The following is a 9,916-nucleotide window of genomic DNA, read 5'->3' on the forward strand; positions in this document are numbered from 1 at the left end:
TTGTAAAAAAATAGAAAGAGGCTATATGTCAAGCACTTGCACGTTGTTTGTAGGTGTACAACTACGGCATATATATATATATATATATATATACAATGCGGTTTAATAACTTAATAACTTCCCCTATATATTTCCTTGCATTATTGCCTGTTATATCTCATTGTTATTGTCTAAAACACGGGATAACGGGCCCTTAAGTATACACCTCTTTTCTTATTCATTAACGAGGGCCTCGTACTGGCAGACTTGGTGCCTTTGGGTTGCATACGAGGGACTGTTGGTCAGCTGTTAGCCCGTAATAAGTTCACTTGCTTCGTGACGCCAAACAGGCTCATAAAGTGTGTGCCACACTCGCCGCCATGGCTACTGGTGGCGCTGACTGACATTCCCAGGTTTAAATTCAGATAGATACACAATAACGTGGGTGGGGGGATAGCCACCGTGGTAGCTCAGTGGTAAAGCATCGAACGCGTTATTCGAAGGTCACAGGTTTGGTTCCTGCCCATGGCAAGTTATCTTTTCACCCACTTTTTTTTCTTGATATTTACGTTGCAATTCTGTCAGATAACTTCCACTATTTTTTCTTGCTTTTGGCATTATTGTCTGTTAGATGTCATTAATATTGTCTCGAACACGGAAAAAGGAGCCCTTAAGTATACACTTTTTCATATATATATATATATATATATATACCTTTATATACTTTTTTGCAAAGTTCTGAACAAGTTTCAAGGCTATTAGTCCTTCCCAGGCTGGCTAAAATGCTATCCTCGTTGCTCTCGTACGCACCAGCACCAAGTTTAATCCAGTCACATTTGTAGGAAACTGCATCACGAATGGAAATGAACACAATTTAGCAGCCCTTCCTTTGCTGAGAAAATCAAGGCAAGGGAAGCTTGGCATATGCATAACCGATGCACTACCGTCCTTTCATTCTTTCTCTGTTTCTCTCTTTTTTCTATACTTCTTTTTTTCTCTCTTCCTTTCTCTCTGTTTTTTTCTCTCTCTTTCTTCATTTGTTTCACTCTTTTTTTTCTTTTTTTTCTTCTCCTTTGTTTAGCACCTTGCTAACTTTTTACTTCCTCTATGCGGGGGAACGGACCCTCATCACTGTGTTCAGCTGCACAAGAATTCAATTGACACAGACAACAACGATGCCTATGCGTTCTTATCTGTTGCCTATGAACGGTGTTTCCGGTAACGCTCCTCATGACCAGGATCTGGGGACATGTGCACGTAGCGCCATCTCTCGTGGGCCACTACGGTGGCCCGCTGTAACTAAATGAGAAATAGGCCTAAAAATCATGCCTGACGGAAAAAGCTAGTTATCAAAAAAGAATCCTGGTTTTATACAGAGGATACTTACTTGAACACTCAGGCAAAGTTACGGTGCCGCACGACAAGCTCCCCATAGCGTTTAATATTCAACAGTGGGATCCTATGTCTTTCTCAGGGCGGTATTCCATTGTCCTGGGAGGCTACACGGTTTATCGCGCGATACTGCAATTTTACCAAAATGTACCAGTGGGTACGCTGTCCAAGGGAAACGTGGTGACACGTGAGGTTCTCTGAACCTTCAGCAACAACCACATGAGTGCGCCATTCTCTAATGCGGATTCCCCGCTAAATAAAAAGAAGTGCCATGAACAATTATAAAAGGACAATAGACACGAAATCAACGTATAAAGAAAAACAAAAACGCCACGAATATATGTCGAGTTGAGTTATTTTTTGTTGAATTCTGCTGATTCAACACACATGTTGGGAGGCGTACAAGATGCTTATCTTAAACGTATCCAGCGTTCAATCTCGTGCAATTTTTACTCTCTGCCGGACATCACTCACAGATATGTCAAAATGCATGCAGTGAGAGGCATGAGTACTGCGAGACCAGAGGTGCCACCAGAAATTTATTATTTTCTGTGGTAGGTGGGGGCATTCAGTGAAGTTTATGCGTGGGTTTGTGTGCGTACGTGTATATGCACACATCCAAAATAGAAAATTTTCTGGGGGGGGGGGGCACACTACTGCGTACACTCTTTATTGTGTATACTGGTTGTGCTGACAGCCCTGTAGCACAATGTGCTGGCGATACCGCAAGCTGCTGTACAGTGGCCGTACTTCCCAATGGGCTTGCGAAGCTATTCGTAAGTTCCGTAGACTGTCACGCCGCCCTGCAGACGCCAGGGTAATTTTTCCAAAGAGTATCGGAGTAGCGGCGGGGAAGCGGTGCTCATAGCACGTGCATGTACGTTTTGGCTGGCATTGGGTTTTCACTAGAACGATTCTGTTGTAGTTACCGGGCGCACAAAGGTCACTGCAGTCATTGGACAGTCTCCGTTTGCAAAAAGGGTGCGCGGACACAGCGAAGTAACAACTGAGTCGCTTATTCAAATTCATCTGTACCTGTGACTACGTTTCGTTCGTCATTGGTGCGTGAGAAGCGCGGGGCACGTTTCGATCTGCTTGCCATTCGGAGCGTGACCTTCCGATTTATTGCTATCGCGTTCATTGCTTCGCCTTTGCGGCAAAGCTGCGACTTTTTTCAAAAAATGTGTCACAAATATTGGCATTGCGATAACTTAGCGAAATCTTACATCGGTTAGTATCCGCTCAAAACTGAGGACTTGAAAGGAAATACAGAATGTTGTAAAAATATTTGGGGTTTTGCGTGACAAACCCCGTAATGATCGTGAGGCACGCCTTTAGTGGAGGGCAACGTGCACGGACATCACACGGTGCTCGGCCTGTAGCATTCCACCTACATCGCAAAGCAACCGCCACGGCCTGGATCAAACATGCGACGTTCGGATCAGAGCAGAACATCGATTGATTGATGATTGATATGTGGGGTTTAACGTCCCAAAACCGCCATATGATTATGAGAGACGCCATAGTGGAGGACTCCGGAAATTTCGACCACCTGGGGTTCTTTAACCTGCACCCAAATCTGAGTACACGGGCCTGCAGCATTTCTGCCTACATCAGAAATGCAGCCACCGCAGCCGGGATTCGAGCCCGTGACCTTCTGGTCAGCAGCCGAGTCCCTTATCCACTAGACTACCATGACGGGGCAGAGCAGAACATCGCAACCACCATATTACCACGGCACACACCACGACGGGGCAGAGCAGAACATCACAACCACCATATTACCACGGCACACACGCATGGAGCATTGAAGAACAGTAAGATTACTTTGTGTCGCCGAACGTCAGTGCACGAAAGGCACGTCTTGTGGACCGGCACGACGATAGTACGAAAACGAAAAGCAAGCTAACATTCGTATACAGAACCTTCCCTGTCATGCGTGAATTCCACTTCGAGTGGATTCTGGCGGACATGAGACGTCTTCAGGCAGAGTCCTTGCACAACGACAGATGCGCTACAAGCCTTCATGCCACAAGTGATATGTTTGGCATTCAGGACCTCTTTGCCTTCAACGAGGCATCGTATCCGAGTTTCTGAAGCGTCCAGGTGGCGCATAATATGCGACTGCAAAAAAGACTACCGCGAAGAAAGAAAAAACTGCAGTGCAGGCCGCACGTGTGCTCAGGGACTCCGATACTCTCTGTGGGCGCCATATTGAACAACCATGTGCGCCACCCATAGGTGATGAAACTCGCGAATAGCCCACATCGTAAAGCGAACTCAATAGTCGTAGTCTTCTCATCGAAGCAATAAGGCTTTCGACCACTTTCGAGCTGCTGACATACATCTCGCACCTTGCCGCTTCCTGCGACGAGGGTCAGCTGCAAGAGCGACCACGTGCTTTGCGGCGAAGTGGCAACCAATTTAATGCAGGGTGCATTCTGAGGGCCAACTTCCAAAATGATTTTCTTTGTTAAGACAAAAATTATTTGAACAACCTTTGTTGGTCACTTGAAGATGCCGTTTTTAACAAACACCGTATCATAAGGATTTTCAGTTGGACTGCATCCATACGAAAAATATGAACGAATATGAGACAAATAGCATATTTTTTTCTATTGCACGATTTATCACGGAGATTTGACGTTTATTTAACCCATAAACATTATTATACGAAAATAATATTTTCTAAAAACCGTAATAACATTATTATTGCTTAGAGAGAGAGAGTTTTAGCAAGCCTAAGAACAAAAGCTGTAAATATTTTCATGTTTCTTGAAAAGGTATAGATGACAGGTGAATACAATATTTTGGGAATGATGAAGCAGCACAACTAAAGAAAAGTTCTGTAGTAGTTCAAGCGTCGTTTTAAAGCTCAACACACAAAAATAGAGTGTCTATATATTTTTCTTTTAGGCACAGCCGCACAGTTTAGCAAAAGGAAGCAAACTTTAAGGGGGCTTTACAGTCTTGAAAATTTTTCAAACAAAAATTATTTCGCCACAATACTACATGGAATTAGTGGCTGGTAAATTACTCTGTTCACTGATATGACTACCACAACAGGAGCGAAATGTGGCAGAAGATATATGGTCACTTAGAGGCAAATGATATCTCAAAACGATTCAAAAGATTGGGTGTGTAAACAACATTTTGATCTCTGTGACATCATTCACGCGGACGAGTTTACTGTGAATGAAAGCGTCGTGTTACTGTCACGCGATCGGCCTAAATTAGGAGAAAACGGCATTTTATGGAATCTAGATGGCTTATCTGCACACTTGCATAGGCCCAAACAACGTTCGTGTGCAACAGTCCACCATAAAACACCAATGCAGCCGTACAATAAATGCACGGTAAATCTCTCACATACCTTAGGATTATGCTACTTGGAAACTATATACGCAGGCGAACCAGCTTCACTCCAAATACGAAATACGCTCTATGTGGCTCTTTACTTCAAACAACGAGATGCGATTCTCTAAATTACCTTCGCTGTTGTGATACAGGGGGGCAAACAGAGAACGCTATTTGCTCATAGCTCGGAGCAGCAGTGAGAACCAATGTCATTCGTGGTTTCGAGTGATTGAAATTAGGTAGATCTCACGTGTGTTGAGAATCGATGTTATGCGTAGCATGCGGGGGGAAGGTGACTGTGTTGTAATTTTTATTGGACTAAACATTACGAACCGACGCTAAAGATATGTACAATGCTGTACGCATAGATATATGTTTAACAGCCGCATTCTTACTGTTTCGTAATACCAGAAGCAGTAAGCTGATATGTAGCGCTTGTTTCAGCGAGGATAGAGGCCCTGGACACAGCTAGATAAATGAGCTTCAGTGGATTAATTGATATGTGGGGTTTAACGTCCCAAAACCACCATATGATTATGAGAGACGCCAATTTCAGTGGATTAGGCTTCACTACAATTGTAGTTAACCCGACGTGACGGCTGTATGATAGGACTACGTATGTACTGTTTATAAGATTGGATAGCCAGCCTTGTAGCCACTATTCTCGTTTCACGACGATTATGGTCTACTTGAAAAGCAGTTCCGAGACATGGCGTGGCTATGTGGTGGAATACTAAGTTGTCACGCATAATGCTGGGGTTCGATTCCTGCTGGGACCATCATGTTTATTCTCCGCGTTCCAGTCAGAGTTGCTGATGCCAACTTTTAGGGGCGAAGCTTTTTAGGGCCAACCTAGCTGGCATTCATCACACCCCAAAAAGTGGCAGATCCCATCCCGCGTAAAGTGGAAACCGATGATATGCGAAGCACGAATGAGGAAGTTTGATATGTCACTTTAAAATCTGCACAACGCGGCGAGGTGGATGGACTTAGTACACAGTAAACACAAGTAGAAATGTTATGCGCACACACGTATTTATATAAGTGGCAAGTATGTTGTTTATAGTCGCGTAAAAACAGCACCACTAACATTGCATGTTATGATTCGCATGTCAAGACCTGCAAATCATGTTCGCAATAGAGTGGCATTGCTCGATGCCTGCTAACGTGTATATCAAGCTAGCGAACCGGCTGCAAGTGTAGCAAGAGCGTGGCATGTAAATTATGCCGTATATGACTTTCATGTCATCATTATTATGTTTCCGCCTGGCATTTGTGTTCATTGTCTATTCACATCAGGTACCAAATTTGGTACATGTGAAGGTAGGGAAATGACCACGAGCGAATCATGAGCGTGGCCTGTGGTCATGACATGCATGTCATGATTTCCACGTGGGAACTTGTCACTTATGTTCGCCATGAAGTCATGCACTACCATACAAGTTTTGCAATACGTCATGCGAACGAAACTACCTCAGCAGCAACAGGACCATGACATGTGAATTATGACATTCATGACCGCAATCTCATGATTTTCATGTTATGACTTCTCGCTTAAGCTCGTCATACAGTCATGTTACGCCATACCAATTTTGCTACAGATACCATTATCCAAACGGCCAGGAGAGCCAAACGTCGTAGGCAGCTGGATAGATAGACAGATACGATCAAAGTCGTCGAAGTTCACTGTGATATGCATCGCATTCACTAGGAAAGCCAACCTTAAACTGATCGCCACTTCAACATTAAATCTGGATGCATGAAACAGAAGACGGTCGCACAGCGTTTTACTGATCCGTGCAGTGAAATTCGTACACATAAGCGTAGTAATGTTCGCTTTGGAAGCTGTGCCCATTGCCCGTATTTGACGCATGCAGTTGGCAGCTGCCACTGAAGTTTTGCATTTATCTATTTATTCGTTCGTACATTTCTTCACTAATTTATTTATGCAATGCTCGCAGTGAGTCATGTCATCATAGGGGGGAGAAGTAAAGAAGAATTCAAAGCATAAAGTATGCAGTGTATTCGAACTTGTTTGTTCTGCGCACGAAATTCTCTCTGGCAGCTTCGTGATGCATGGCCCGAGATAAACAGGCAATTAGCAGGAGAATCAGCGTTGCGGCCCTACCAGTAACGCGTGGTTGGGCTTACCGTAACACCTTGCGCAAAAGACGATAACCTGCGGGTCAGCCAGACTTAGCCACGGTGCACTGTATAATTTAAGCACAACTTCAAGCGACATAACAGAGATCGAGAAAACAGCGTTGCGAGCTCAAGTGGTATGGCATCACCTCACGGGCATGTCCCCTCTGTCGAACTATTGCTCACGATTAATGACTTTAGCCCGTAAACAACTTGCTTGCTATGTTATTTAGCCAAGACAGATGACTGCTACGTTCAGTTAGCCAACACCATGAAAAGCAATGCGCACTAGAAGTTTTCCATGAGAAACACCCGTATACGAAAGCGCGACTACGTACACACGTTTCCAAGCATGGCATCATCGGCGCCCTTTTACTTATGGTGCCCTCTTTCACGGCATCTTTTTCCTGCATAGAAAAAACAACAACAACAAAACATTGAAATATCCTGGTATTGTTTCTACGATAGAGTGCTTCACAGAGGCCATCGTTTTGTTTTACTGACATGATATAAAAAGACATTGGCGCAAAAATAAGACGCTGGCTACTCTATAGCTTTTAGAGGAGTCAAACACAGAACATACGAAACCCAAAATTTCAGAACATAATAAATACGCAGCACATACAGTAAACAACTTGATAGACGAGTAGTGGTGCCACACTTTGGCACCAATTCATTTTTATCTACATAAAAATAACATAATTAACCATTTTTAGTGTTTTGAGTCTTCGAAACACTAAAGATATTGCCCTCTCAAATTACGTTCGAATGGAAGGCAGCAGATGTCATAAATTATGTCGACGAATTATCACGTATTGTCATAACATAACCATGAAGACAATATAGTCAACAATCCCATATATGAATATGCGTGGTGACATTTAAAAAAAGAAAAAGAACATTCTAGGGTTTTCCATGCGCACGTTTGTAGGAGTACTGACACGATTTTAAGGCACCTCAAAAAGGATATCTTTCAATTCCTTGGTGTACACTGTCAACGTTCTCCACATACCGAAGACATACAACGCTCATAAAATATTTTACTTTGATATTGTAGTTTTCGTCGCCTGAGATCTGCAAGCGCAGCCCCACCGCAATAAACATTACCATTACAAGTGAACTCAGTTCACTGGGTTTGCGAAATTTGCTTTCTGCATGCAGTGCGATATGGGGGGTTTAACGTCCCGAAACCACCGTTTGATTATGAGACATGCGGTTGTGGAGGGCTCCGGAAATTACGACCACCTGCAGTTCTTTACAGTGCACCCAAATCTGAGCCCACGAGCTTACAGCATTTTCGCCTCCATCGAAAATGCAGTTGCCGCAGCCGGGATTCAAAGCCGTGACCTGCGGGTCAGCAGCCGAGTACCTTAGCCACTAGACCACCGCGGCGAGGCTGCTGTATGCAGCATAAATCGTAGAAGTTATTGTCAGTCTCTGGATGAAAATTCCGTTATTGTTGTTTACGTAAACCATATGGAAATCGTAGCAAACAGGCAGCTGTTGCTAATATGTCGCGAGCTGCTGTCTTCCCGGGATGTAAGACCTCTCTCAACAGGCCACTGCGAAGCCACCGTCTCGATACTGAAACGGAAGTGGCTGTTTTAAGACAGCGGCAATAAAAATATATGCAATGCATTGTCAAGCACCATGACACTCTCTTTGGGGTTCTCGACCCACGCGTTTTTATTTCTAGCGAGACCGGAAACTCTTTAGGATTTATGTCAGTACTCCTTTAAGGCGACTGGAATTCTTTGTTGGGATTTAGCGCCTCCAAACTATCATATGATTATTAGAGACACCTCAGTGAAAAGATCCGGGAATTTTACCAGCCTGTCATTTTTTAACGTGAACCTAACTTTAAGTAAACCGGCATCGAGCATTTTCGCCCGTATTGAAAATGCGGCTGCTTCGGCAGGGGTTTGATCCCATGACCTGCGGGTCAGCACTCGAGCACCATAAGCACTTCACCAAAGTGATGGGGAAAAGAGACTGGGAACCTGACAGCCATCTTCTTTTTCTTCTCAGTCCACCTATTGCTTCAGTCCCACCATCACCCGAAAGCTTTCTACATCTAACGTGGTCTTGCATGGCCTCCGGGATCACAGACACCTCACACGCTTCCGCACTGCATCAGTGATGGGACCACCGCTGACCAAAATACGATAGCATGTTATGGCGGCATCACGCGACCTCAGTGTGATGTCCCAATCAGTTCTATTTGACATCACATTTTTTTGTTTGTTGTTTATGTGAGGTGCATGCGATGCAGGATGGCCCGAGCTTCTCGGCAGACGAGTTTGCTACGAGCTCACTCTGCAGTATCCATGTCATGAAGACAGTGTTCAGCACGTGATAGCAACGTTGATAAAAATAGCTACAAGAATGCGCGTGGCGTTTGAAACGCATGTGGGACATTTGCAGAGGTTAACAAAGAAACAGCGTGGGCGAACACGTCAGCGTCGCCACTCAGCCAACATTTTAACAATGCAGCGAGGTGAGCGCGATTGCCATACTATCTTTTTGCCAACTTAACACGCGCCTCTCACAGGCGTGTTCGTTGGCGTTTGTCTTCTTTCGGACAGGTTATTTCGTACCACCTGCAGCATGGAAATTTTCACTCTCAAAGGTAGCAAGGGTGCAGACGCAGTACTCTTGAGCTGCTCGTTCCGCCCCTACCAAATATTGCTGATAAATATAAGAACAAGGGGCCACCAGCGGCGTTTGCATCATGGTGGCAACATGGCTGCGATTGGCAACGTTGTGAGCGCGGTAAAATCTGATGCGAAACATCGTAGCCACGTGGTGATATCACTTTTACTTCCGCGTGTGTGTGTGCATAATCTGCGCGATAAAGCTGATAAAGTAATCTTGCCGCTCGACGTGTGTACTGCTCCTCGGCAAGATCGAACTTGTTGGGCGTGCCCAATCTTCGCCACGGGCGTCTGTCAACCAAACTGATTGACGCGTGAACTCGGATACAAACTCGTTCATTCTGAGAAGGCCCGAGTTCAACTCTGGACTGTGGTGGGGCCGGTGTGACCGT

Source organism: Rhipicephalus microplus, chromosome X (assembly GCF_043290135.1).
Source record: "Rhipicephalus microplus isolate Deutch F79 chromosome X, USDA_Rmic, whole genome shotgun sequence".
In the NCBI taxonomy this organism is placed as follows: domain Eukaryota; kingdom Metazoa; phylum Arthropoda; class Arachnida; order Ixodida; family Ixodidae; genus Rhipicephalus; species Rhipicephalus microplus.